The 27942-nt window shown below is 44.2% G+C and overlaps 1 protein-coding gene and 1 long non-coding RNA gene across 4 annotated transcripts in view; one reads left to right on the forward strand and one right to left on the reverse strand.

Annotated features, from left to right (window-relative positions):
• Positions 1 to 578: 578 nt before the first annotated feature.
• LOC139032063 (uncharacterized) overlaps positions 579 to 27942 on the reverse strand; it is a 36247-nt gene continuing 8883 nt past the window's right edge. The window contains exons 2-4 of one of the 2 annotated variants that reach the window (XR_011484613.1): positions 15442 to 15556; positions 8611 to 9290; positions 579 to 1066 (exon numbers count right to left, since the gene is read on the reverse strand). This is a non-coding gene — a long non-coding RNA (uncharacterized lncRNA). Of the gene's footprint in view, positions 1067 to 6990; positions 9291 to 15441; positions 15557 to 27942 lie in introns of those variants that run through there. The other variant, XR_011484612.1, reaches the window with a different exon arrangement.
• Positions 12477 to 27942, forward strand: part of HOPX (HOP homeobox) — a 31414-nt gene continuing 15948 nt past the window's right edge. The window contains exon 1 of one of the 2 annotated variants that reach the window (XM_020890667.2): positions 12477 to 12881. The gene's annotated coding sequence lies outside the window, so the exon portion shown is untranslated. Of the gene's footprint in view, positions 12882 to 16435; positions 16520 to 27942 lie in introns of those variants that run through there. The other variant, XM_020890669.2, reaches the window with a different exon arrangement.

Below are 27942 nucleotides of genomic sequence, written 5' to 3' on the forward strand. Positions count from 1 at the left end.
GTAAGACTGTCACAACAGGAAAAGTAAAGCATATGCTAAGAGCTAATTGGTAACATGAGGCAGTAGGGGCTGAGTGCTGAACACGCGGTGTGATTCGAACAGGGAGAGGCTCCAATCCCTGGAGTGAGCAGGGAAGGCATCACAGGGGAGAGGGGCTGAGCTGGGCTGTGACAGATGGAGGAGGGTGAGCCGGGTGTGGGGGATGGAGTGGGTAAAGGCTTGGATGCCCAGGTGGCTCAGTGGTAAAGAACCCTTCTGCAGTGCAGGAGATTCAAGAGATACAGTTTCAACCCCTGGGTCGGGAAGATCCCCTGGAGAAAGAAATGGCAACCCACTCCAGTATTCTTGCTTGGAAAATTCCATGGACAGAGGAGTCTGGAGGGTTATAGTCTGTGGGGTCACAAAGAGTTGGACACGACAGAGAACACACCACCACAGGCTTGGAGGTGGGGAAGGAAATAGCATGTTTAAGGAATAACAAGGAATCAGTCCTGGCTAAATCATAGGATTCTTACAGAGGAGTCCTGAGGAAGACATTTGGAAATGAAGATTGGAATCAGATTAAAAAGAAACTTGAGTGTTGTTCTAGAAAGCTGAGCTGTATTCAGTAGACCCTGGGTAGTCCTTAGGGTCTTTGAACAGTGAAATCACATGATGGAAGCAGTTTCTTGAGGAATAATGTGGTGGTGGGAGGGGTGACATGGAGCTTGGGAGACGGGCTAAGAGGCCCTCGAAATGGTCTGGACATGAGGTAATGTGAACTTGAAGTGTTAGCATGAGGTATGGATGGGATGGAAAGGACATGAGAGGCGTGGCTAGAGCAGAAATGAGGTGACTAGTGACTGGAGCTGGGAGCCGGGGAACAGGAGCGGTTGGGAGTGACCGCCAGTTTTTAAGGGTGCGTGATGGGAGAACACTGTTATAAATAGAAGCTCTGACTCTCGCAGTCAGAGAGGAACCCCGTGTGCCATCCATCCCCTGAAAGGTCTCTGTCAGGGCACCTGGACCAGCCAGTTGTCTTCTCGTTCTTCTTCGCTGCAAAGTCCCACTTCCTCCAGAGAAGAATCTAGGGTAACAAGGGAAAGCATGGATTTAAGGTCAAAGATAGGAATTTAAATCTTCCCTGATTGTTACCAGCATGAGCACATTTCTTATGGCACACTTCTGTCACCTTGGACACATTTCTTCATTTCTCTGAGATTCAGTTCTTTTAAGTTAAGGATGATAACACACACTTGATAGGGTTTCAGGGGGTTTCAATAACACAAAGCAACCCAGCTGGGGCAGTGGTAAAGAATCCGCCTACCAAAGCTGGCAGTTTCAATCCTTGGGTCCAGAAGAGCCTCTGGAGTAGGAAACGGCAACCAACTCCAGTGTTCTTGTCTGGAGAATTCCATGGACGGGGGGCTTGGTGGGCTACAGTCCATAGCGTTGCAAAGAGCCAAACATGACTGAAGTGACTTAGCATGCATGCAAAACACTGTGAAGATTTTATAACTGAAAACCTAAACTAAGACTACATAATGAAACTGAGCACTTAATTTGGCTCTGAGTTACTCAGCAGCCAATGTGAAATGAGAAATAGGATGAATTTCCTAGTATTGATTATGAAAATAGGTCTAAATGATTATATCCACATGCTTAGGATTTGTGTGCAAGACACAAAGATGGTACCTTGATACGAATATGAGATGCCTCAGTTTATATTCTTGCTCATAAAGAAGTCCACATCATGTGCTATTCCACCTTAGTATCATATAATCAAAGTATCATATAATCAAAGTGAAGCATACCTTACTAAGTATACTTCTGTCTAGTAAAAAGTCAGTCACAGTTTTAAAGTAAATGACTAAAGAAAAAAGCAAGGAAAAGGTATGTTTGATACCTCAGGAGAGGAGAATGTAATTTGGTAAATGTAATTTTGCTTCAATGGTCTGCCTAAGAGGAACATGCTGGTCTGAGTGGCATCTTGAATTATCTTAAACAAGATAATGTGCATGCCATTGGTTTCCCTTCACTCGAGTATCAGACCAGCCAATTACATGCAATCTTTCCTCACCAGAGAAATAACTGAGAACTTTGTAAATACGACAGGGCATTATGTGCCTACCAGTCTTCAGGGAAAGGCTGCCACATAAGATGTCTGGCACTCTTTCCTGCAGAAACTTCCTTGAATTAAGAATAAAGGTTGCTATTATTGTTTTTTGCATAGCACAAGACCAAAGTACTGGGGGCGGGGCTTGTTTCTAATAGAGTCTGTGATCAAGAAGATGACAGTGTTATAGGACTAGAAGGAACACATTCCATATCTTTAGTAGTAGTATTATAATATGGCCTGAAGTTCCCAGATCTCACTACTCAGTAAGTACCAAAGAAATTGCTCTGCGATGCCCACCTACTGACTCATATTCCAAAGCCTTTCCTTAAGATTTCTGGGCCTCACAGGGGAAGTCCTGCAAACACTCATAACACCCCTACTCTCAGTGGGTATCTGCTAGTCATCCTCCTTGTTTGCTGGGCATGTGCCAAACCCTGCCTTTCCTGCTGCCCCTCTAATGACTGCAGAGCAAGGGGGGCAAGTGGGAATGTGGCTTCTGGGAAGAGCAGACAAGGATGTGGCCATGAGAATCTGCCCCTGGGCTTGCCCTGGACAAAGCGTCAGTTCATGGAATGGCAGACCTCTGCGTCTACTCCTGACTTGTTACATCACCTTGCACAGGTCACCTTGGTGCCTTGGCTTCAATGTCCTTTACTAAAAATGGCAAGAATGTTCACATTTTACAAAGATGTAGTGGGAACTGGCTATTAATGTTTGGATGGTATTTTGAAAACAACAAGTGCAAGGTAAGTGCTAGGTCAGGAAAGCCAAAGACTTGTGGCTTCCCTAATGAGACAGTGGGATGAGCCTTTTTTTTTTGCTTTAGGCATACAAAGAAAATAAAATTTAAAATGTGTGTGTAATATTGAGAGAGACCAATATCAAATCCCCAAAGTCAATAGATTATTCTTTCAGTCAGTTCAGTTGCTCAGTCATGTCCAACTCTTTGTGACCCCAAGGACTGCTGCACGCCAGGCTTCCCTGCCCATCTCCAACTCCTGGTGCTTCTTCAAACTCATGTCCATCGAGTTGATGATGCCATCCAATTGTTTAAGCCTCCTTAAATAAATTAGGTTGCTGCATATGTGAAACTCAGGTTACAAGGAGGATAAAGTCGTGGAAAATTCTATGCCGTGTGAAGTTACATAACTAGTGGTGTTAGGACGATAGAAAATTTGGGAGGGAATGAAATCCCATAGACAACATTTGATCATTACATTTTAACAAAAAGGACATTTAATCTTAAAATATTCTAATGGCATTAACAGCCTTAATGAAAACCTTTCCTTAAAATTTAAATGTTTTTAGGAGATGCAAGAATACTGGAGTGGGTTGTCACTTCCTTCTCCAGGGGATCTTCCTGGCCCAGGGATCAACCCTGGGTCTCCTGCACTGTAGGCAGATTCTTTGTCCTTTGAGCACCATGCTGCTAATGGGTATGGCTTAATAGGCTACTCTGATAATCAAATTTCTTGACTTTTAAACTAATTGTTCTAGATTTTAATTGTCTTTAGAAAAGAGTAAGGCACATAGGAGAAAAGATGATCTGATAACCTAGAAACATCTACTTGTCAGATTTCCCCAGAATCTGGGGGGCAGCTTTGTACACCCCCTAAAGCCAGCACTGTTGCTCTCCTTGACATTCTGCCCCTTTATTAGAGAATGAAATGTGAAGGAGGTACTGTCGGCTGGCTTTGACACCTCTGGTTATACTCCTGTTTGTGTAAATCAGTAAATTCCTCATTGCAGAGTTCTTTTTTCTTTCTACCCCCAAAGGTGTCCTAACTATGCAAAATTATTCCATCAGTTGCCTTGAACTTCCCTCGTGGCTGAGACCCGGGTTTGATCCTCAGGTTGGAAAGACCCCTGGAGACAGGAATGGCTACCCACTCCGGTGTTCCTGCCTGGAGAATCCCATGGACAGAGGAGCCTGGTGGGCTACCATCCATGGGGTCACAGAGTTGGACACGACTGAGTGACTAACACTTGCCTTGGACACAAGCTAGTTAGTTATCACTGTGCCAGAGTCTTGCATGCTGAATTTTCCAACTTTCAAAGACTTCTATTTTCAGTTAGACCCTAGCACTAATTGTAATGATTCTTATTTCACTTGCAGTGAGGGTGAGAGGGCTGGAGTGGTGATGATGTTTGTACTTTAAATAATCCCCCGACCTTGGGATTCTCCTAAAAAGGGCCACCTCCTGTCCTTAGCACTGACAGAACTCTGCTCCATTAATGAAAGAACATTTCCCCCAGTCATTTCCTTCCTTTCAGAGAAAGCCTGGATTCCTTTGACACCTTCATGTTCCAAATACTCCCTATCAGCCTGTGGCTTGTTTTCTATAATAGCATCTTTGATTAAGGCCTTCTTCTATCAGGGCATTTGAATACACAATCCCCACCCCCCACCCCCACCACCCCGCCTTTCTTTTGTCATCCAAGTTCTTGCTGGATGCTTCTGGTCTCCAAGACAGCCCTCAGCCATCTGCCAGGGATTAAGATGCCTGTGAAATCCATCCTTGTGCTGCAAATGCCACAAAGGAATCTTTTGAAAACATTGACTTCTTTTCCTTTTTCAGCCCTGAAACAGTAGTTACCAGGAGATATTCGGAACATGACTATTAGGTAAGACACTTTGCAGACAATAGCTAAGGGGCAGCAAAGAAATTGAAAAGGCTTCATGATCCCTTATTTGTGCCTCCGAAGTGGTAGCTGCTAAAAGTGACTTCTGCAAACAGGCATCTGCTTCTGCCATTCACACTTAATCAGATAATCATAGAGCTGGGAGAGCCCTTAATCTGCCCTTTCACATTAGCCAGGGCCTGCACGACTTTCCGCAGACTGTTCCAGAATCTTCAAGTGCTATCCTCACGCCTACACCTGGAAAAGGAAAAACACCTGGGGAGACGAGACATCCACTCCTTCTGGGACCAGAGGATATAGTTTTTCTTACCCAATCCTCTTTTCTTCCTGGACAATCTTTGGGTGGATATCAACCCCAGTCCTCAAATACCATACAAGGTTGTTATCATTATCCTCATTTCACATATGGAGAAACAAATGTTCAAAGAGGTTAAACTCCCAGTTTCCCTAGTGGCTCAGGCAGTAAAGAATCAGCGTGCAATGGGGCAGACCCAGGTTTGATCCCTGGGTGGGGAAATTCTCCTGAAGAAGGGAATGGCAACCCATCCAGTATTCTTGCCTCCTGTGGAGAGAGGAGCCTGGCGGGCTAGAGTCCATGGGGTCTCAAAGAGTCAGACACAGCTGAGTGGACTAACATTTTGAAACTTTAGCTGAAGTGAAAGAACTAGGGTCAAGTGACCATACCAGACTGCATAGGACTAGAGGGTTTTCTGGGACAAGGGATGCTGAGAGCTAAAACCAGGACAATGCTGGGAAAGGCAGGAAGATTGTGTGCCCAAGGGTTGAACCAGGTCTCTAGAGCCTTTCCCCGGAACCCTGAATCATCCTCAGACTGAGCTCTGACCTTGGAACAGATGGGACACCATGCAAAATGCAGAGTTCATTTCCCTTTGAGTCAGAGAACAAAGTCAGGGCCGTCGGATTTGGGAGATCAGCTTGGGACACCCAGCTGCAGGCTCCTCAGAACCACTGGGATGATGAGTCCGGGATCTCCCTCTGCAGAGAGGTGAAAGCCAGACACAAGAGCACGCACCAGCACTTAACTGCAATTCCTCACATCATGAGACACTTACAGGAGACCTCAAATCACTGCCCACTGCACAGCCAGGGCCTCATTACAGAAACCTCAGAGAAGGCCATGGAGGAGGCAGGTTTTTGCTGAAATGCACAGAGTAGGATTGAGCTGAATTCGTTTACAAAATCAGACCACAGCATATTTTTTCAGGGATGATCTACAGTCCCTTCCCTCTTTTCTCCCACCACCCTCACCCCCAGGCTTTCTCTCTCAAGATGTCTCCCTGGATGACAGCAGACTAAACAATGATTGACTAAAGACGTGGTGGAAGTGTTGTCACTGGAGCCCAGTCCTGAGTGGGTGGTCCCCCCCCCCAACACACTGTGTCAGGTGTTACCCCCTCCTTCCTGCATCCTGGGAGGGTAGGGGGTCCCAGGTTACTGAGGGGGAGGACCAGGGAGTGGATACTTACCAATGATAAGGGAGTGGCGGGTTTCCATGTTATAACAAGTAGTAAAACTGTGCCTGGGTATTGAGTCTCCTCTCAGCCCTAAGTGGGGGAGCCATACTCCCACTTTAGTTGCTGGGGGTCCCTGCTCTCCACTCACCTGGGCCTGACTCTGTCTCCTTGGAGGACAGAAGATTAAAATAGAAAGGGCCTGGAAGAGATCACCTAGTTGGACTCTCTGCTCACGCACGGCTGAGGCGGGAGAGGAGCCGAGCGCTGGCAACGCGGCCAGCCCCGGGGCATCCACGGGCGCCTCTGGGGTGGAGAGGAGGGGGCAGGAGGAGGCAGATCTGTAGCTTCTGGCCAAAACTCTCCCCTCCCTTCTGCTGACCCACAATTTTAGCCTGAATTATTATTTTCAACCCTTTTCCCTCCACTATATAAAACATGCAGATCTCTCTGTTCTGTTTTGTCTTCAAACATCATATTTTTGTTAGCTCTGTTCTCCTTTCTTCCTCCTCTCTGCTCCCAACTCAAATCATTCACGGAAGTCAAGTGTCTCAAATAGACGGAGCTCAGAGTTGGGGGCGCCAGCGGGGAGGAGGAGGGGCCGCTCTTCCTCTCCTTCATGGGGCTCTGCACGTCGCTGCTAGGAGGCTGCAGCCCTGGCTCCGGGGCGTGTGGGCTTCAGTAGTTGTGGCCCATCGGCTCAACAGCTGTGGCTCACGGGCTCACCGCAACTAGAGAAAAGCCCTGGCAGCAACCAAGACCCAGCGCAACCATCAGTAAATAAATAGACGTATTTATTTTTTAAAAAAGAAGTGGCTGTAAAGATCATCCCATGCAGTGGTCAGGAACGTGGACTGTGCCTAGGTTGGACACCCGGTCAAGCAAGTTTTTACCTAAGGGTTTTGCTTTTCTTTACTCCACTCCCCACCACCTGCTTTCTAAAAGCACAGGGCCCATCCCTGAAATTTCAGTAGTGGGTGTGGGGACTCTTTCCTCACCCCATGTGTTAGGGGATTACACGCAGGCTGAGGTGGCCCCAACCTGCAACATCTTCCCATTATTCACGGATCAGGAAGCCTCTCCAGTGAGGCTCCACCCTGAGAAAGTCGCCACGCTGCTTCTCTTGCAGCTCATGTCAGGGATGGTAGGTCCTCATGTTGAAGGAGTCAGGGCTGAAACAAGGCATCTGGGCTGAAGAGATGCCCCCTCCATCCTCATTCCATGGACAGGGTGATGCTCCTCATTACCAAGGGCCTTCCCCCCTCTGACCATTAGCTGAATGGGACTTCAAAGGAAAACATTCATTAGACTCTGGATGAAACTAAGTGGAATGATAAGAGAAGGCAGCATAGGCCACACCAGAGGGAACAGCCTTACCCAGGCCACTTTGTAAATGGGTGCTGCTTACAGGCGGCAGCAGTCTCGCCCCCAGTCATCCACTGACTCAGAACTCTGTATGGAGATGGATTAGGTAAGAGGATGGATTCCACACTGAGGATGGAATACCTATGGCTCACCGAGAGAATGACCTAATCACCATTAGGTATACAACAAACTACAACGAACAGAGTGTGGTTATGTTGTAACCGCCAGCCCCACTTCACCAGGGAAGCTGTGACACCCACTGATGGGAACAGCCAAGGGAGACACCTCCTACCCAGGCCAACTGGCACCCTCTTCTGGACCCAGCTTCTCGGTCATTGGCAGATCATTTTCTGCCTCCCACGCTGCTCTGTTCTGCACCCTGGACAGGCTGGACCAGGAAGGGCACGCAGGAGTCAGAACTTCCACATCACCTGTAGAGAATTCTCAGTCTCTCTGTCTACAAGTTCATGCCCTGAGGGCAGAACTTCCAGCAAGTATGCTTCTGTATTCTAGTTACCCCCCCTTCCCCATCTGCTTCTGTACAAGTCAGATTTTGGCCTTGGGGAAGTTTGTATCCTTCACAGTGAATTTTCTTAAATGCTTTTGATAGTTTCCTGACTCCCAAGGAATGACCTCTCTCTGCAGTATTGCTCAGTCGCATGCGCTCCCCATTCACAAGGGGATGCACCCAGTGATGTCTAGATTTGGATCGGAAGAGAACAGCTGTTTGGATATCACTGCCTTCTATGTGACTCTACCAAACACCTTTGTTTGTTGTAGTACTTGGGGGTTTTAGGCTCAAATACTTTATACCCACCATGTGTGGGTTCCACAAAGAAGACTAAGGAAAATCTGGGGTCCTGTTTTAAGTATTCGCAGTAGCTACTAATTGTTGATCACATACCATGTTCTAGGCACTATGCTAAGATAATTTACCTCTATTATATCTGGTCTTTATGGCAAATCTGCGAGGTAAGCATCATTATTCCCATTTTACAGCTGAGGAAACTAAGTCTGAGAAAATTTACACACCTTTCCGTGGGTCACATGGATCGAAAGTGGCAGAGGTGGGGCTTGGATCCAAGTCTGTATGATTCAGAAGCCCATACTCTTTCCTTTCCACTATTTTTCCAGACCCTCGGCAAAAACTTATTTTTTTTTTAACCAATTCCCGGACATTGTTCCTTCCTTGTAGAGCATAACATCTAGCTCACTTCATCCTTTATCCTAATTCTCTCTCTTTTTTTCCTTCTGCTAAGACAGCAAAAGAGATGACTTATTGTACATGTTAACATTCAGCCACAACTGGGAAGAGAACTAGCCCAGAGTATCACAGGTCCAGGGCAAAGGAACAAAAGGGACGGCTTTGATGTGAACAAGGTGAGTCTCCCAAAGGTGGTCAAGGGGATCAGAATGGCCATAGATGTTCCAGATCCACTGAGACAAGTTCTAGATAGTAGGCAATTCAGCAACTTGTACCAGCGTCCCTGGCCTCTGGCTTCTCTTGTTTCCGCTTTGGTGGCTTCCATGGTGTACAAGTTTACTTGGACCTCTGCCTCATCTTTCTTCTTTTGCGCTTTAGCCCGCACTTTCACTTCTTTCCTCCACTTCGCTCTGCTGTTTCTCAAAAGATGGCGCTAAGGCTGAGAGCCAGCCTAATTCTCTTGATGTTGACAACAGAGAATTCCCGAAGCTCACCACAGGGAAGAGGTCTAGAACAGCAAAGCAAGGGAAAGTAATTACCCATCTGCAGGTGTTAATTTGAAGTCTGTTAACCACCAGGAGGAAAAAAAAAACCATGTGAGAATTACTGTATCAACCATATATTTCTAATTCACACATCCCAGGCAATAGCTGCAGCTCTCAGGCAGAGGTAGGTGCAAACATGTGGGATTATGTTGTTCACCAAAATATAAAAAATATAATAGACAAGAGGAGGAGCAGGAAACTGAGCCTTAACCCCCCCACATCTTGTTTTGCAATCCTTTTTATAATTAGTTGCATTATTGAACTTGATGTTTCTAAGAAGTCAACAGCTTCATCAACCCCATTTGACATAGGAGAAGATGAGATGCTAATAGATTGTATGCTATTCCTTGGACATGCAGAAAATCAGTGGTCATATAAAGACCTAGGATCTAAATCTATAGAAAAAAACCACTGTGGTCAGCTACTTCCCTTAATTGTGGGTTGATGAAATCATTTTGATTCTGCTGAGAGCCAAAGCAAGATTTTCTCATTTAAAACAGGTGCATACATGCATGCTAAGTTGCTTCAGTTCTGTCTAATTCTTTGCGACCCTATGGACTGTAGCCCCACAGGCTCCTCTGTCCATGGGGATTCTCCAGGCAAGAATACTGGAGTGGGTTGCCATGCCATCCTCCAGGGGATCTTTCCGACCCAGGGATTGAATCTGCATCTCTTATGTCTCCTCATTGGCAGGCGGGTTCTTTACCACTAGCAGCACCTGGGAAGCCCCCACTTAAAACACACCCACACAAATTGAAAACCCAATTTTTGAGGCCTGGATGGTGCCTAAGCACTAAAGCCGTTGAAGTTATCGTACTTCAAAGGACTTCTTAGATCGACAGAGCTGTAGGTAGCACTTCTCTACTACCTCTCTATTCACTGAACCCTGATTTTGTTTAGATAACAGGGAAACTTGTCTGAGGAATATGGAACCTTTCCTCTGGGCTCATGAGATAAGCTTTGATCAGTGTGATTCATTTCCTCTCTGCAGATAATGGATTTAGCCAATGTGGTGTTCATTTGATCCACTTCTCGGCAAGGAGACATAACTGGAAATCTGCTGATGGTTTCTGGATAGATCTTCCTCTCTGACAAAGAGAGATACTAAGGAGAAAGCCCACATCACCTCCTACCTGTCTTGTTGTTTAGTCGCTAAGTAATGTCGGACTCTTTGCGACCCCATGGATCGCAGCACGCCAGGCTTCCCTGTCCTTCACCGTCTTCCAGAGTTTGCTCAAACTCATGTCCATTGAGTCAGTGATACCATCCAACCAGCTCATCCTCTGTTGCCCCCTTATCCTCCTGCCCTCAGTCTTTCCCAGCATCAGGGTCTTTTTCAGTGAGTCGGCTCTTCACATCAGGTGGCTAAAGTACTGGAGCTTCAGCTTCATCTAAGGATGAAATGTACCAAACTACTGCGGCAACCTTGCCGCCATGAGGGGTGCTAACACTGCCACTTGAAGGCTACAGAATGGAAAACAGAAAAAGTCTGGGTCTTAAGGACCTCATTGCACCACTGGACAAACTGAAACCACATGCATGCAGAGTTCTTAACTGATGTAAAACTGCTCTATGGCTTCAGCCACTCTCAGTTTCATCTCCATGATACACTGGATAAAGAGAAACAGCTTGAAACCAATTCATTATACAAGAGCGAAAGAAATGTGTCTGGAGCAAGAGAAGACTCTGCTGATGTCAGACTCTCTGTCTCTTGGGATGCACAACCTTCAGAGGAATTTAGAAACTGAACAAGCAGCGCATATTTACTGAGCAAGCACCTGCTTTGTTCCGTACACTGTGCTGGGTGCTGGGGTTACAGGACTGGACGAGTAGGCGAGGTCATTAAGCTCAAGGAAATCACATTCTGGGAGACCCATGATAAACAAGTAAACAAATAAGAATAGGTGAAAACATTCTTAGGCGACTTTCAAACTATTGCTTCAAATCAATCCTGAGTATCAACCCAGACGCTGGAACCAGAGGTAGGGATTCAAATTCTACCTCTACCACTTACTTTGACCTTGGGAAAGTCATTTAATTTTTTCTGAGTATCAGTTCCCTCATCTGTGAAATGATGATATTAAAAAACCTAACTCATAGAATTGTGAGGATTAAATAAGCAAGCAAACTCTCTGTAAACCATTTTGCCCAGATGCTGGCACGTAGTCAGTTTCTCTAGATTCTAGATGATGATGATGATCACCTTCATTGTCACAAGAATTTGTGCCAGGCACTGTGGGTGTCAAAATATGAACATGACATAGACCCTGTATTCAAGAATCCTGGGAGGCGAGAATCCAGATTTGGCCACAGAACAGTCAGAAGTTAGGCAATGAATTAGGAGAAACAAAAGAATTCCTCTGGTAACCAGGGATGGGGTGGGCTAGGCTCCCTGTCTCCGCTTTTCTCCCACACATGTTTTATGACCATTATCCCCCTTTTCCGAGAGAGAAAGAAATATTCTGAATGATTGCTGCTCTTCTTTCACCTACAGCCGCTGTTCCCAAGAGAATCAAGTGGGCCTTTTCTTTCTCCAGTGAAGTGAAAAATATAGGTTGTGTTTATCTGGATGGTACTTACCAGTATGGTCTATGTAGCAGCAAATATACACAGATACTCTCATAAATGATCTCACCAAACCCTGTCTCCCTTCCTTCATCCTCTTAAAATCAAACCCACTTAACGTGTTTAGTGTCATGCAGTTGACTATTAACTCCTGTATCTAGCTGTAAAATCCAGATAAACACTGACTACCTGGGTCCCCACACCCACACACATACCCTCACCCTGATGGCCACACAAACCACAGGACATGCGCCCTGAAAGTGCATCTTCCCACAGCCTTGCTCACACACTGGTTATTTATTTGAGCTCTCATGGGGAATCCTGCAACTCTCAGCTAGGAATTTCATTAACAAAGGGAGAGGAGGGACAACTGGGAGGACAGTCTAGATGCAGAGGGAAAGAAATTAAAATCTTTTACAAAGGGGACCTCACATTGTATCATCCTAGCCTGATCCTCCCTTATAACTGTTATTTGTACATTCTGTGCCTGAAGAAAAAAAAACTTTTCATTGATTGGGCCGTTGCCCAGGCCTTTAGTTTGTCACCCAGTTCACGGAGCTGCAAAATCAACCTCACTAAGCTTTGAAATGAGGCAACATTTAACTTGAAGTCCATTCAAAACAAGGAGCTCAGGCCAAGGGTCCAGGGTCCTGCATTTCTTCCTTTTTCTCTCAGCGGCACCTCTCTCATCCGATCTTGGTGAAGGGTTCTCCTTTGCCAAGAAAGAGATCAGGGATAAGAAGGCAGTTCCATGAGACTCTCAGAAGTCACCGCCTGAATACCAAACCTGAATAACCAGGAGAGACGGAACTCTCGGCTGTCCTCCTCCTGCCCACGCTGCAGGTTTTTCAGGTCCTTGCTTGAGCGTGCACTCACAGGCGTAAATAAACGTGCTATCCACAGCCTGCGTCAGCCAACCCGGCTATTTAAGCAGGCTGGCATCAGCTAACTCAGCATCCAAATCCAGGGCTTGCTTTTGCTGCTTCCACGTAAGTAACTTTCAGAGGTTTGCCTTTCGGGCAGAGGAATGAACTTGTGTAGAGACTGCACTGAAATGCTGTCGTGACCGTGTTTGCTATTCTGATGGGAAAAGGTAGAGGCAAAAGGGAGAATTAAAGAGCTGGCCCCAAACAGGGAGCCAGAGAACACTGAGGGGTGTGAGGCATCAGACGTTTGCAACCTGGCCTGGGGGTGGAGGGGGATTTGGTGCTGGGGGGAGTCTGTGTTGACCTTTTGGCTAGCAGGTGAGATGTTTTTGTTTTTCTCTCCTATCTCTGAAAGACACAGTAAAAGCAGCGCTTGAGGGACTGTGCTCAATGCATATGAATGTCTATCCTTTAGAAGTCCATATTGCTATTCTACATCTTAGTCTAAAATCAGAAGTAGTATGATTTAAAAATATTTTTTGACCCAAAAGGAGTCAACATTTCCAAAAGGGGAGGTGTCTCTGGGTTGATTAGAGGTGGCTCTGCTGAGAATCTGCAATGCTGTTTGTTACTTCTGGTTCTCATAATTCTTATCAGTAATAACAATGAAAACATTGATCTTGTTTAAGATGAAAATAAATATGCTCTGGGGCGCTGCAGAAATGTAACTTTGTGATATTTGAGCACCAGGTATCTAGGCAGATTGTTAAGTAAAGTGGAATAATAATTAAAAGGCACAACATACCACAAAGCTTAGGTGAGAAGATCTTAGACGAGGAATGCAAAAAAATTTCCATGAGGTAGCAATGACAGTCAGCAGGGCCCTGGAGTGTGTTTAGTTCAGTAGGGTTAAGTATAACCAGAGTCCAGAAAACAAAACACAGGGACTGGGGATTGGGGAAGGAAGAAGTAGGGGGAGCAGGTAGTAGGGGGTTTATAATTAGACATCATATTCATAAATGCATAGGACTAGAATAAGGAATGAAGCATGATGTGAATTCCATGTGTGTGTGTTAGCAGCTCAGTCATGTCCAACTCTGTGCAACTCTATGGACTGTAGCCCACCAGACTCCTCTGTCCATGGAATTCTCCAGGCACAAATACTGCAGTGGGTTGCCATTCCCTTCTCCAGGGGATCTTCCCCATCCAGGGATCAAACCCGGAATTCCATAGTTCCTCCTTTTGGATCAAGAGTCTGGTGCTTAAGAATCTGGGGAAATCCAAGAGCTTTTTCCATGTAGTTCCCCTACCCTCTGCCCGCAACTCTCATCTGGATGCTCGTTTTCTGGATCCCTAGCAGTCCATGACCCTAAATAAAGACTCAAGTACAAGGATATAAGAAGTCAAGCAAAAAATAGTATATACTGCATGGCACAAAATGACAAAATATGCAAGCTATTCTATAGTAACAGCAAGCAGCTCAGTGGTTACCTGGGTGGTTACCTCAGACAGTTACGCAGATTAGGAGGGTTTGGGGATGATGGGTTTCACTGTTGTGATTAGGCAACCATTTCTCACTTGTGAAAACTGATCAGATCGCACACTTTAAACGTGCAGTGTTAGAAGCCAGTTATATTCAACAAGCAATAATTTAACAATTCACCTTTTTTAGATAACTAAAAGCATTTCTAAGAATCTGCCTATGCAACATAGTGAAAATGAAAACCGAGTATTTTGGGGAAAAATTATCTCAGTAAATAAAGTGAAGGCCCAAACCATCAGGGTTGTGGAGTTTTATAGAACTGAAAGGGCCCCAGAGATCATCTAAGGCAGTGGTTGTGCACCTGGAGAAAAGTACCTGGGATTGAGCCCCGCTCCAGCCTATTAAATCAGAACCCAGGAATGTGTGGTTCCAGTACTACTTTTTAAAGCTCTGCAGGTGATTCTCCTGTGCAGCTGGGGATGGGAACCAGCGAGACCCAAACCACTCACGAGACGCGTGGACAGGGCAGGGCCTGCCCTCGGCCACACAGCCCCCAGCCCCTCACCATTGTGCCCCAGGGACCAAGGAGGACATCGGTAGGATCTCAGAGGATGGCCCCCCAGCCCCTCATCACCGTGTCCCAGGGACCAGGGAGGACAGCGGTAGGACCTCAGAGGATGAGGGATCCCCAGACCACTGCTTCTGGGTCCTCAGCACCACACTTCCAATTCGAGCCAGGGAAGGGTATCCAGCATGTTTCCCGCAAATTCTTGGAACCCAGACATGTTCCCAGTGGCAGGCAGGACGAATTAGTCAGAGCCTCAAAGGTGCATTATTTAAGGATTGTGCTAAAGTGTGAGAAGGGATGTTTCAAAACTAAAGCTTCCTTTTGTTTCCTACATAATATCTAGTCTAAGCCAGGGGATTATAATTATTGAAGAGAATCAGGGCGGATGCACCAGGCGCTCTGCTCTGGGGGACGGCCAAGTCGGTCTTTCAGGAGCTAGCCTGGGTTCTCAGCATTGGGATGAGTCTATTTGGCACCACAGGTCTTTTCATCATGATTCCCAGGTCAGCTCGGGCAGAAACATGAGTGGAGAGGATCCTGTGGTTTCTGCCCTTCCTGAGGGGCCCTCACCTTGGCACCTGTGTCCATGCAGGGGCGGCTGTGGGGCTGCCCTTTGGGCCACAGAGCCTCACCTGCTCGGCCTGGGCCGCCTGCCGTGTTTCGGGTGGTTTCTTCCATTTCTCCTCCAAGTCCAATCATTTCTAGGGTCTCATCCCCTTCGGGCTTTGCTTACCCAGCTCTGGAAAACTAATTAAAGTTATAATGTTAATAGACAATGATTGTTTAATGAGTTATGTCCCTCCCTGGCATATTACATAGGTCCCAGCAAGATAACGCATCTGGGAGTTCTTTGAATATAATTACCACTGGGAGTAATCAGCAGAATCAAAGTTTTAGGCAAAATGTGCTGTGTGGGAGACCTGAGTTTGATCCCTGGGTTAGGAAGATCCCCTGGGGAAGGGAATGGCAACCCATTCCAGTATTCTTGCCTGGGAAATCCCATGGACAGAGGAGCCTGCCAAGCTACAGTCCATGGGGTCGCAAAAGAGTTGGACACGACTTGGCGACTAAACCAACACCATCACCATAATCCCTATTACTCAGAATCCCAGGCAACTTGCTGGGGGAAATGATACCAAGATTGGGAGTTTTCATTAGAAGTCCTGCAGTCCCTTCCCCTATGGATCTTCTGACACATTGTGGGCCCTAAGAGATTTCTTTTTCTGAATGAGGCTATTCTTTGTTAAATGCATTCGTCCTCCTCAGAGACGGCTGCCTTTCATTTATCTTTCTGAGAAATGGAAAGTCACCACCAGGTCACTACAGTAGAGATTAAGAAGTCAATAAATTCTGCTCCCAGGGCTCTATAAATACCACCTGCTTCCTTCTCACGGCAGAAGGCTGGCACTGGCAGAGCAACGTGCCCAGGCTTGGTGACGAGGGGCCTCCTCGCTTGGGGACCCAGTCCGGCAGCCTGGGTCCAGGTGTCCCCTTAGTTCCTGTGACTCTGATAGACTTTCTTGCATTTGGAAAGGCTGCTGCAGCTCTTATTGGCAAGTGGCAGCTCTACTAGGCAGGGCCAGCCTCTGAAGAGGGGTGTGGTCGGGGTGTTCTGAACCTCTCTCTGGGGAAGCAGAGTCTGCCGGATACAGGAGCCACACGGCACAGAGTCCCGACTGGTGAGAACAGCCGTGAGCGAGGAGGGGAAAGGTGAGCATCGTCCTGGGCCCCTGGGAACCAGGAGACCGCAGACCCAAGCTCTGGGGAAAGGATTAGACCGTTGCCAGCAGGGTAGCACCCTCAAATTTGGTTTAATGCTGCTGATGAAGCCAAATGTTTCTTCTTCTTACCATGCAGAGTTTCACACACAAAAAAATTTTTTTTTTTAAAAAATAAGTGACAGGTTTGCACCACTGATGAAATAGGGTTGTAAAACAATGACAGAATTTCTACCTTCTTGGGATGACATGTCTGAATATTTTCCCTTGATCTTTGTTTCTAAATTCTCTCAGTGTGGAGTGGCTTACTTTTCTTGGATATACACACATATTTTAAGGCTGTGTCGTGATCTGTCACCCAGATCAGGTTTTGGATTTTGTTGACGGCTTCCTGCAACTTGAAAAAGCCAAGTGAACAGGCTATGCCATGGTGAAATTGTTGGAGGGCTGGCCTGTGGCCCAGAGTGGTTTATGCAGTACTAACCTGCCTGTTAAAAACCAACACCTGAGGAGGGGCTCCGTGCTTCCACGCAGGGGGCACAGTTTCAACCCCTGGTCAGGAACGAAGACCCTGCATTCCATGTGGTGCCGCGCCCCCCACCCCCCAGAAAAACCCAGCAACTGAGGATCCCAAGGCAGCCCCGGACCACACCCGTCCTGTCCACCAGCCTTGGGCGTGGAGAACAGGCTGGAGGCTGCGAAGGAAAGAGCCTGTCCCACGCGGGGGTTGCCCGCATCTGCCCTCTTCCTGGCCCAGCTCCCATACCCTCCCCTGCCTGCCGGGGACCTTGATGTGGCTTTAGGGTTTCAGTGCTGTTGATTCTGAACACAGGCAGGGTCTGGGGTGTATGAGTGCCTGACCAGGCAGGTGCAGATCAGGCTGTCCTTTTTCATGGCTGGGCAAGTGCCTTGATCTTTAGATGATGCAGTGAACGCTCCTCCACACATCTCCGGGGTAGACAGGTCCTCGCAGTGCAGACAGCCTAGCCTGGGAAGCAGAGCAGGAGTCTGGTGGCCAGGAACCAGTTATATTTTCAGCTCTACTTCAGCTATCATGGAATTTTAAAGCGGGAGGGAAAAGCCTGAAACATCCGTTGTTCCAGTGGATTGCTACGACTGCCTCCTTTCATTCTCAAAAATAGCTGACCTTGAGCAATATACTATTTGGTCACCTGTGACTACAGTATATGAAGGCACAAGAGAGTAGGGTGAGTTGCCCTGTATCTTGGGTTAGTTGGAGGCTGAGCTGACTGTGAACCCAGGCCTCCCCATTCCTCGTTCCGGCCTCTCTGCCAAGTCACTCCCCAATGATTCACGTTTGCTGTGGGAAGCATTGTATCCGTCCTGCCTGGCCAGAGAGCTGGTTTATTTATATTGGCGCACCAAAAAGAAGGTCAAAATGAATGCTAGGGGTTCAAGGAAACTTGTGATCAACAAATCACAGTCAAGTTACTCTGATATTTGCTTTAGTCTCTTCTTAGCATATGGCCACGTTTAGGACATGATAGAAGCTCTTTTGAAAGTAGAGAAGTTGACTTTCTCAGGTGGCACTAGTGGTAAAGAACCCACCTGCCAATGCAGGAGACTTAAGAGACTCGGTTTCAGTCCCTGGGCTGGGAAGATCCCCTGGAGAAGGGCAAGGCAACCCACTGCACTATTCTTGCCTGGAGAATCCCATGGACAGAGGAGCCTGGAGGGATACAGTCCACAAGATTGCAAAGAGTTGGACACAACTGAAGAGACTTAGCACACACATTACTTTTGCCCATCCTCATATAATTTCTTGCAATTTACTTCTGGTGGTTTTGATAAAAAGTGATCAAACATAAAAATCCAGTCGGATCATTCATGAACGAACTATTCTATCTTTATATGTTAAAACAAAACCAAAGTCACATACAACGTAAGGCAGACACTGATCCCCTCTAATCTCTTCATGTACACTGGGCAGGAAACTAATGTCGGTCATTCCAGCTATTGGATCTAGATGGATCATGAAGGAAGCTTCCTGTAATTCTTAAAGGGCATGACAGATCTGTTTAGATGGTCTAGTTTTTGTTGATGTACTTTTGTTTCCTTCCTGTGTGCTTGCTCCCTGAGGAAATTTACACAAACGATTTTCCCTAGTGCTTATATTCCCTCCCTCCTTTCCAAATTTCTAGTCTACTGGTCCAGGAGTGAAATCTGTTTTTAAAAAATCTTTAATTCAACAATTTATGCCTGGAAGTGTCTATCACTTTATTATGTGTTCTTCACGCTCTTTGTGAATAGTAGAATAGCATCCTTTGGAGTTGACTAGAGCTGAGGTTTGTGAAGCATGTGTGAAGAAAGAGGGAGGTCTTCTCCTGCCTTCCTTAGCCTGGTACCCAGTTCAGGATTCCACAGTTTAAAAGGAAAGAGTCTTTCAAACTAGCTCAAAAGAAATAAGTCTATGAGGAGTGGCAAAAGGCCCCGGGCTGTTTAAAACTGGGTGAGAAGAGGCTAGAGAGTCATTTGATGATGGTACTGAAGAGCATGGGGTACATGGACATGGAGGTCAATGACCAGCTATTCACCTCGCCCTTCAGGGAGAAAAGTCAGCCCAGGAGAGCTGCGGCAGGAAGGGTATGAGGTAAGCTGTGAAATATTCCCTCGTTACGCAGCAAATACATTGGAAAGAATCATACAGGCAAGCTCTAAAAAAGATGGGGCAGTCCAACAATATTTTCGTCTTTTTTTTTTTGTCGTCTTTAGGCTCATGTCAAATTAACATATTCCTTAATTCATAGTACATACAAGACTCTTCTTAGGTTTTATATCTCATTCTATTTCTTTTGCTCTCCCAGTTTCCCTCTTTCTTGCTCTCTCTTTTAACTCAACACCACATTTTTATGGTCTACCCCTATGTTGCCAATTACATTTCTAATACTTCCAATGCATTATTTCTAATTCCATTTTAATAGTCTGCTACTTAATCCATTGGTTTATCTAATCCTCTAGTTTTAGACATTTCTTCTACCTACAATTCTTGCAAATGTTGCTAAAATGAATACCCTCACAGGTATTTTCAACCACGGTTTAGATCTGGTTGGTGGAAGACAGGGGAGTGGAGTGGAGTGGGCTACATGGCCTGTGTTTTCTCTAAGCAATATGGAATACTGAATCGCCCATGTGAAATGGAGATGCCTGATATTGTAAGTTAGTCTAGTATTTCACGGAGAAGGAAATGGCAACCCACTCCAGTACTCTTGCCTGGAGACTCCTGTGGATGGAGGAGCCTGGTGGGCTGCTGTCCATGGGGTCACACAGAGTCGGACACAACTGAGGTGACTTGGCGTGCATGCGTGAATTGGAGAAGGAAACGGCAACCCACTCCAGTAATCTTGCCTGGGGAATCCCAGGTTCGGAGGAGCCTGGTGGGCTGCCGTCTATGGGGTCGCACAGAGTTGGACATAACTGGAGCAATTTAGCAGCAGCAGCACTCTAGTATTTCAAACATTTAGAAGCTTCACTAAGTTTCTTTTATAAGACTTTAAAAACTGATTGAAATAACTTTCTAGAATTTAAAGAGCATGATCTTCAGCAATCACTCCTTCTCAATGTTATTTTCTTAAACCTGAGCTGGTAGTTTTAGAAGCATTTCCTTTCTTTGTATTGCTGACTGATTACTGGACAAACCAAATGAAATATTTTAAGAAAGCTTATTAGGAATAAATCAGAGTGAAGTTTCTATGGTGTTTTGCTACATTAATGATCGCAAAACCTGATGTTATCAGTTGCCCAACGTTGTATCCTGAACCACTGAAAGCTGGATTAGAACCTTAACAATGGTATCTTATATCTATAACATGTTTATAATTTATAGAGATATTCATAAACTTAATCTGTCTCACTGAATCCTACAACAACCCTGTAATACAGGTGGAGTAGGATTATAGCTTCAATCATAGATGAAGAAATGGAGGTTCAAAACAATTAAGTGAGTTGTCCAAGGTCACTTGGAGACTTAAGTGCTACTGTTAGAAGGAGCATGCAGATCTTCTGATGCTCCATCCAGGCTCTTTCTGCAAAATTATATCTGATGCTCAGAGAAAGATCCACTGCAGGTTCAGAGCTAGCTTTCTGGTGTATCTGTCCTTTCCAATTATTTTGTGATGTTAATGGTTAGGCTAGAGCTGCACGCCCTCTGTTTATCCCATTAGCTGAACACCTGTTCATAAAAACCACTCAATGGGGGAAAAAAATAAGGCCCATATAACTGAGTATCATGGCAACAAGCAGCATGCATGGTTGGACTTTGGCATAATTTGGAGCTCTACAAAGAAACCAGGTGTGTGTCATTTTATCCATTACTTAAAGTACAGTCATAAAATAAGAATGGTAGTTGGACCATAAAAAATAATAATTGATTCAAGTGTATTTGTGCAAAGAGATAATTCCATTCTATCAAAGAACCTTTCCAGCAAATGCACAAACAACCTGAGGAAGTTACGCCTGCTTGCACTGGGCAGGTTTCAACGGCCTATGAGCCAGCAGCCTGAACATCTACTGATCATGCATGTGTAGTCCTATGAAGGTGCCCAACTACTGTTCCTTACTAGGTAATTAGGACTCAGGCAAAAATACTATATAACCCAGAATACATTTTGAAAAACAATAAATCATGATGACATGTCACCAGAATTACAAATGAAGAGTCCTCTTCAGAGTCAGGCACACGAGTGAGATTATTTTCAGAAAGAAACTAATTTTTTAACATTCTAAAGTGACAGAATGGCCACAGAGAAATATGACAATTCTACTTTATTCTCAATTATCTATGCATGGTTTAGAGGGACCAAATTCTTAAAATACTAGACTGATTTCCATCATCAGCATTTAAAGTTTATGTTTATTTTTTATTTGGCTGTGCTAGGTCTTATGAGGTATCATAGCTGCAGATGGGGAATCTAGTTCTGTGACCAGGGATGGAACCCAGACCAGCTTGCATTGGGAGGGCAGAGTCTTAACCACTGGACCACCAGGGAAGTCCCAACTTTTAAGTTTTTGAGCATCCTTCCTTTTCTATGCAACAAACACATGCACCTCAATACTGACTTAATATAATTAATGTTCTAAATAAAACATAATTAGGAAGCTTAAAGGGTGACACAAAAACTAATATTAAAAATATACTCTAAAACATAAAAAGAATGTTAATCTGCCCTTTTGACTTATTTGTGCTATTTTTCTTCTCCACAAACTTCAGAAAGTTGATCTTTTGTTACTTGATTCTAAGTTTAGTAGTGCAAATTTCTCTTTATGTTCAATGGTTTTCTTTAGAAATACCATACAGAAGTCTAATTTCTTCGTGTGTTAGAGCATCAGACATTTTTCAAAGAGAAAGTTTGATGATTCAGTTTTCTGCACAAGTCTCATGCCGCCTGTGTTATCTGGTTTGAAAAGGCTTGGCACGGTATCATGGAAATCCCTAGTACAAGCCATTTCATGTTATTTATGTTTGATCATATGACCAATCTCTGTTTGATATGTAACAGGTATTCACACTTACTAAGCTCTAGTACAACTCTGCTAACAATACCCAAAGCAGGCAGAAACCCAAGCATTATTCACACTACGAGATAAATTCTATTCTGTGTATTCAAACTGAAATAAAGAGGAAAGTTAGGAAATCTGAAGCTATAGTGTACCTTCTTACCTTTTAACCACAGAGCTGCAACAGTATGCTTTCTTGAGAGCAAAAAGCAGACTCCTATTCAATACTTTGGGAGGGTATATGTGGTCTGTCCTCAAGATCCTAGTAAGGCCTACATCTTGCTAATACTTAATAGTAGCTCAGATTCCTAAATTCAAAGGAGAATTTTTACTATCCCACACCAAAGTGAGAAATTTAACATTTTACATGTAATGAGGGGACTAGGCGTCCAGGTTTGCCTGGATATTTTTGATATATGCCTGTTGTTCTGATGTAATTATTCAAGTATCCTTTTTACACTTAAATGTCACCACTCAAGTGAAGACAAATTATATGGCCATGTCAATTTAACAGATAGACTGAATATTAAAAAAGCACTGTGGCTCAAAATGTTTCTTGGGTCCCTTGGATGTCCTTTGAAGTAGAAACTAGGTACAAAGTGTTGAGTAGATCATGGACATGGCCTAGAGGGACACTGTACTCCCCTTTCTCAGACCCGTGACATCATTAAACTGCTGAGGAAGAATAACATGAAAATTCAAAACCCAGGCCATTCTCATCATCAGAATTTAAAAAGAGAAACGATCTCAGAGGTCATCTGACCCAATAACTTCAATTTTTCTGGCTTAAGAAGTAATCATAACACTCTTGGAAATGTGTATGTTATTTTACAGCTTTCTAAGTTGCTTCATGAGCATGATATTCAATAATTTCACTGGATCACAACCAGAGTAAATAGGCAGGAAGGGAAGTTTTTATTCACATTTTACAGAGACAAGAAATAAATTTTTAAAAAAATCCCTAAGCCAAAAAAACCAAACCTCAGCCAAGGTAATGTAACTATTAAGTAGAGGTGTTAAAGTTAAAATCAGCTCTGACTTCTTGCACAGTGATCTTTCCATTATTCCATACCAGTTTAGCATTTTTACTCATTAATGAGGATTTAACATGTATCTCCTACATATAATTCATCTGTTAAAGAAACACAAACAATCCCTCTTTAACTAAAGCCACATACTCAAAAGAACTTTATTTCTGCTTCTCTTTCCCTTCCCACCTACAAAGAGTTCTGGCCAGCAGTTAAACTGTTCTTGTCTGACAGCACCACTTAGGGACTGGCTAAGGAAATGTGAGGCACAAAATCTTTTCTACCCACTTCTTCCTTGTGTCTTGGGCAAAAGGATAAGGAGGAGAGGACCATGCAACGTAACCTCTGGCTTTTTCTTTACCATTCACATCATTAATCGTATCCCAGATGACCTACTTTTCACATCAATCCTTCTCAACATTCCCCTTTTCTTCTTCTTCCTCTTTCCCCCTCCTTAGTTCATCTAGGACACACAGACAAAATGCAGCTCTAATTACTATGCCTTCATATCAAGACAAAGAAAAGCCATAATTTTTGAGTGACAATAAAGTTCAATCAACATGTGTTTGATCATAAGCCTTCACTGCACACCCAACAAAGTGTCAGGGACTATTCTGCATACTTCACATGCATCAAAGTTGTGCTATAAGCCTCTAATATTCTCAAAACTTTCCCTGCCAAGCCCCTTTCATATCTGCACCAAAACCTCATCTCTCTAAGTCAAATTTTAATTAACACTCCTTTTTCTTAAGCATTGCTTTCAAAATAAAGAAATGATTTCTTATTAAATTTCACTAGGATAATTCATCAGGATTATTTTCTATTCTTTTCTAGTTATGAATTATATAGCATTTCAGTTACACTCCCTTTTGTGGGTTAGCCTGGGATTCTATCTACTATAATACTATAGTTTATGGTATTATTTCTAGAGAAAAATTTCTGAATTCATAACAATCATAGTGGAAGTAAACCTTTGAAAAGCAACCTGCTTACAAAATGGAGATCTCCTCTAAGAAGATTGTGGAAATGGGATTGCCCTCTTTCATTTGCCCATCTATTTCCAAGGAGGTACACTGAGTGTTCCACTTATTTCACAAAAGGAGTCTGAGGTTTTATTATTGATTTTCACTGTTTTCCCATGTTTCCATATACCAATCTTTGGATCAGAACATGAATTGGGCTATCAGTGAAAAGAACTCAGTGTTCAGGCAAAGAATTTTATGTCCAGAGTTAATTAATGATTAATTCACTGCTGGAAGTCATTCACTTCCAACAGTTTTTCATATCTTGCTATTTTCTGTAAATGGCTATAGAAGGTCTGGACTGCTGAAGGATTTGTTCCAACAATAGTCTTAGGAGGTTCCTTAATCAAGTCAACAAAACTGTGTACATGTAGGGGTTAAAAATAGCCACAGAACTCATTAAGATCCAGCTGATCTGGTTGGAGCCAACCCATCTGACCCATTCTGTCAGATGCTGTAACTCTTTCTCATTTGTATACTGTATTGTTCATATAATGTCATCTTTCAATTACATCTGTACCAATTAAAGAAGAGCATGTGGTAGGGAGTGTGGAAAGCTAGCCTGACTGGTGGTGCTGCTGGTATTAACTGAAATCACAACTAATCCATTTAGCTGGGTCAGAGTCACGTCTGGTCACCAGGGTTGAGAAGCGTGTCACACGGAGGAAGCTCTGCTCTCAGACCAGCCCCACCCCACGGAAGCCGGAGCAGACAGGGGACACAGCCTCACTCCTCCCCGGACCACCGCTCAGCTTGACTGCCCCTTCCCACAACCACCCGTCAAGGCGCTTCTATCTACCTGGCTACTTGTGCACAGAGGAAAGGCAGTGTAGTGGTTAAAAACATGGATGCAGAAATCACACTTTCTGCGTTTTAATACCTGCTCTGCCACTCACTTCATTTGTGACTTGGAGAAAGCTATACACATCTCTTTGGGGAAAGTGTATAATTTCCATCAGTTTACACATGTATTAAGTGGAGACAATAAGAGTGTCTATCACATAGTATTATTGTTCTTCTAACAATTAAATGAGTTAATATGTCCAAGACATTTAGGACTGTGCCTGGCACATAATAATTACTCAATACATATGTTGTTGTGAGGTTTCTGTATCTGATTCGAAAATAGGAATCAGCTCTGTGTTGTTTGGGGCAGTGAGAACCAAAAGGCATTATTAGGAGACTAGAATGTTAATTTTTCCAGTGTTATGTTTTGGTTTTAAACATGGTAGGTCCTGATTGTTGAAAACACAGAGCACTGTCTTCCTAACTTTTGTCCTAAATCAAGTCATGCCAGATGACACTGGCTATATTCAGTTCAAAAGACACACGATGAGCACCTATTAAGTGGTAGACACGCCTAATGAATGCTGGAGAGATGGAAATGTGTAAGAGATGACATAAACACCAAGGAAAGCCTATAATTTGGTGGGGAAGACAAGCCCATGAACAAATTATTTCAAAACTACTTCAATTTGGTCATTATTCTCACAGGCTATGACAGACTCAAAAACTCTACTCACCAATTCATAGAATAATTGTTCCTGCTTATTAACTTCCTCACTACTCAACTTCTGTCCTAGTAATGCTTTCTCATTAGTAGATGAGAGTATAAGTTAGGGAGTGGTGGTGAGGAATGAGCAAAGAAACTAATATTTATGGAAAATATCAACAGCTAAGTTCAAATCAATAATCAATGTGTAGAACTGCTAATGAGAAAACCTGCCACCCCCATCTGGTTAGTATTGAGAAGTTCCATCTAGGAATATCTCTTAAGATGGGGCAATATATACGGCATTTGATTTTTTTTTTAAAAAGATTCTGATTTCAACCATTGTGCATTACCATTCCAGAAAGATAAAAAAGGGATTGAAATTCAGAAAGAGTGAAACTTACGATTCTTATCAGTTTGCTACCCAGAAGATGCCCTACTGAACTGTGGTTTTTAAAAAACAATAATACAAGGACTGGGGCTTCCTAGGTGGTGCTAGTGGTGAAGAACCCTCCTGCCAATGCAGGAGACACAAGAGACATGGCTTCTATCCTGGGTCATGGAAGCTCCCCTGGAGGAGGGGATGACAACCCACCCCAGTATTCTTACCTGGGAAATCCCATGGACAGAGAAGCCTGGCGGGCTACAGTCCATGAGGTGGCAAAGAGTTGGACACGACGGAAGTGACTTGGCATGAACATACGCATAAGGATTTCCCTGGTGGTTCAGTGGGCGGGACTCTGCACTCCCAAAGCAGAGGGCCTGGGTTCCATCCCTAGTCAGGGAACTAGATCCCACATGCTGCAACTAAAATCCCACATGCCACAAGGAAGACCCGGCACAGCCAAATAAGTTAGTTACTTTAAACAATAGTATTTTTCATAAGCAAACACTTTACAGTTTAGAAACACTTTCCTTACAACGATATCATATGAACTTTACAACAGAGCTGTGAACTGGACTCAGGTGTGCATTATTATACCCCTTCTTTCCATGAAAGAAATGCAGGCTCAGCAAAGTGATATTTCAAATGATTAATGGTCAAGATTTCTAATTATTTGACCTTTTGACTACATTAACTCAAGTTTCAGTTTGCTTTTAATTCTGCTGGGTTTCCTGAAATAGAGGAGCTTCTAAGGCAAGAGGAAAGCAAGTAAGCCGAATTAGCAAATACACAGAACACATATAAACATGTACATAGGATATACAGAACTTAAAAGCAAGGCAGCATTTCATATTTTTAAGTCTTGGCTTAACCCCTAAGAGATACACAACCCCAAAGCAGGGCTGAAACACTGAAAACTAAATCTGATGATACCTTCGCCTAACAAAACTTTGAGAAATGAGAGGTACTTGACCAGTTGGAATGAATGAATTCAAGCACTCAGCCTTCTTGCCCCATGGAGTCAAGTGCAGCATGTTTTGGGAGAATAAAGCATGCTTGTCATTGTGAGCTGGCAGATGGTTCCATGTGTGCCCATAGCTGTTACACTGGATCAGAAGTTAAGAGTTCAGATCTTACCAGAAAAACTTGAATGTTTCCCCAAAATGTACTTCGAAGTGTAGAGTCAGAACAAAACTTGAAAGGGGGTGACTTCATTCTCTCTGTTGCCTTGGTGTAGATACTAGGGCTTTCCCAGGAGACGTGAGGAATTCTGCAAGAGGGTTGGGCTGTGGCCACCACTAAGGGAATGAGGCTAGAGAGACCAGTCAGTCAGAAATGGCCTGGCTGCCCCAGTTCTTCACTAAAGGGAAAGGTCATGACTAAAACTGGAGCTCAAAGGGCCAAGTAGGTGATTTAATCATATCTTAGAATTTCTGTGACATCAAAAGAGTGTAAGGAGACTGCATTTTGGAAGTAGGCATCGATCTTGCTCATCACATCAAGAGTTGATGTTACAGCTGTGGCCAGAATAAAAAGGAGAATTCTGAGTCTTCCTCTTACACTGTAGATAAGTTAGTTAACGTTTCTTGACCACAAAGTGAAGTCACTCAGTTGTGTCCGATTCTTTGCGACCCTATGGACAGTAGCCTGCACCAGGCTCCTCCGTCCATGGGATTTTCTAGGCAAGAGTACTGGAGTGGGTTGCCATTTCCTTCTCCATTCTTGACTGACCACAAAACAGGACCACTTCCATTCTGACTTCTAAGAGAGGACTGTGAGCAAAACTGAAAGAACTAATAGGAACCCGCTTTTAAACTGGAAGGCAGTACCCCCATGATCACGGTATTGCAGTTCAAACACTGAGCACATTAGTTGATCTCACATGTTCATATCCTATTTTAAGCCCACAGCCAAATAATCTCTTTTATTCTTCCTGCCTATCCCTACGTCCTTTCTTCTTCCTTATTCAGTTGT

The sequence above is a fragment of the Odocoileus virginianus genome, chromosome 29 (assembly GCF_023699985.2).
Source record: "Odocoileus virginianus isolate 20LAN1187 ecotype Illinois chromosome 29, Ovbor_1.2, whole genome shotgun sequence".
NCBI lineage: Eukaryota > Metazoa > Chordata > Mammalia > Artiodactyla > Cervidae > Odocoileus > Odocoileus virginianus.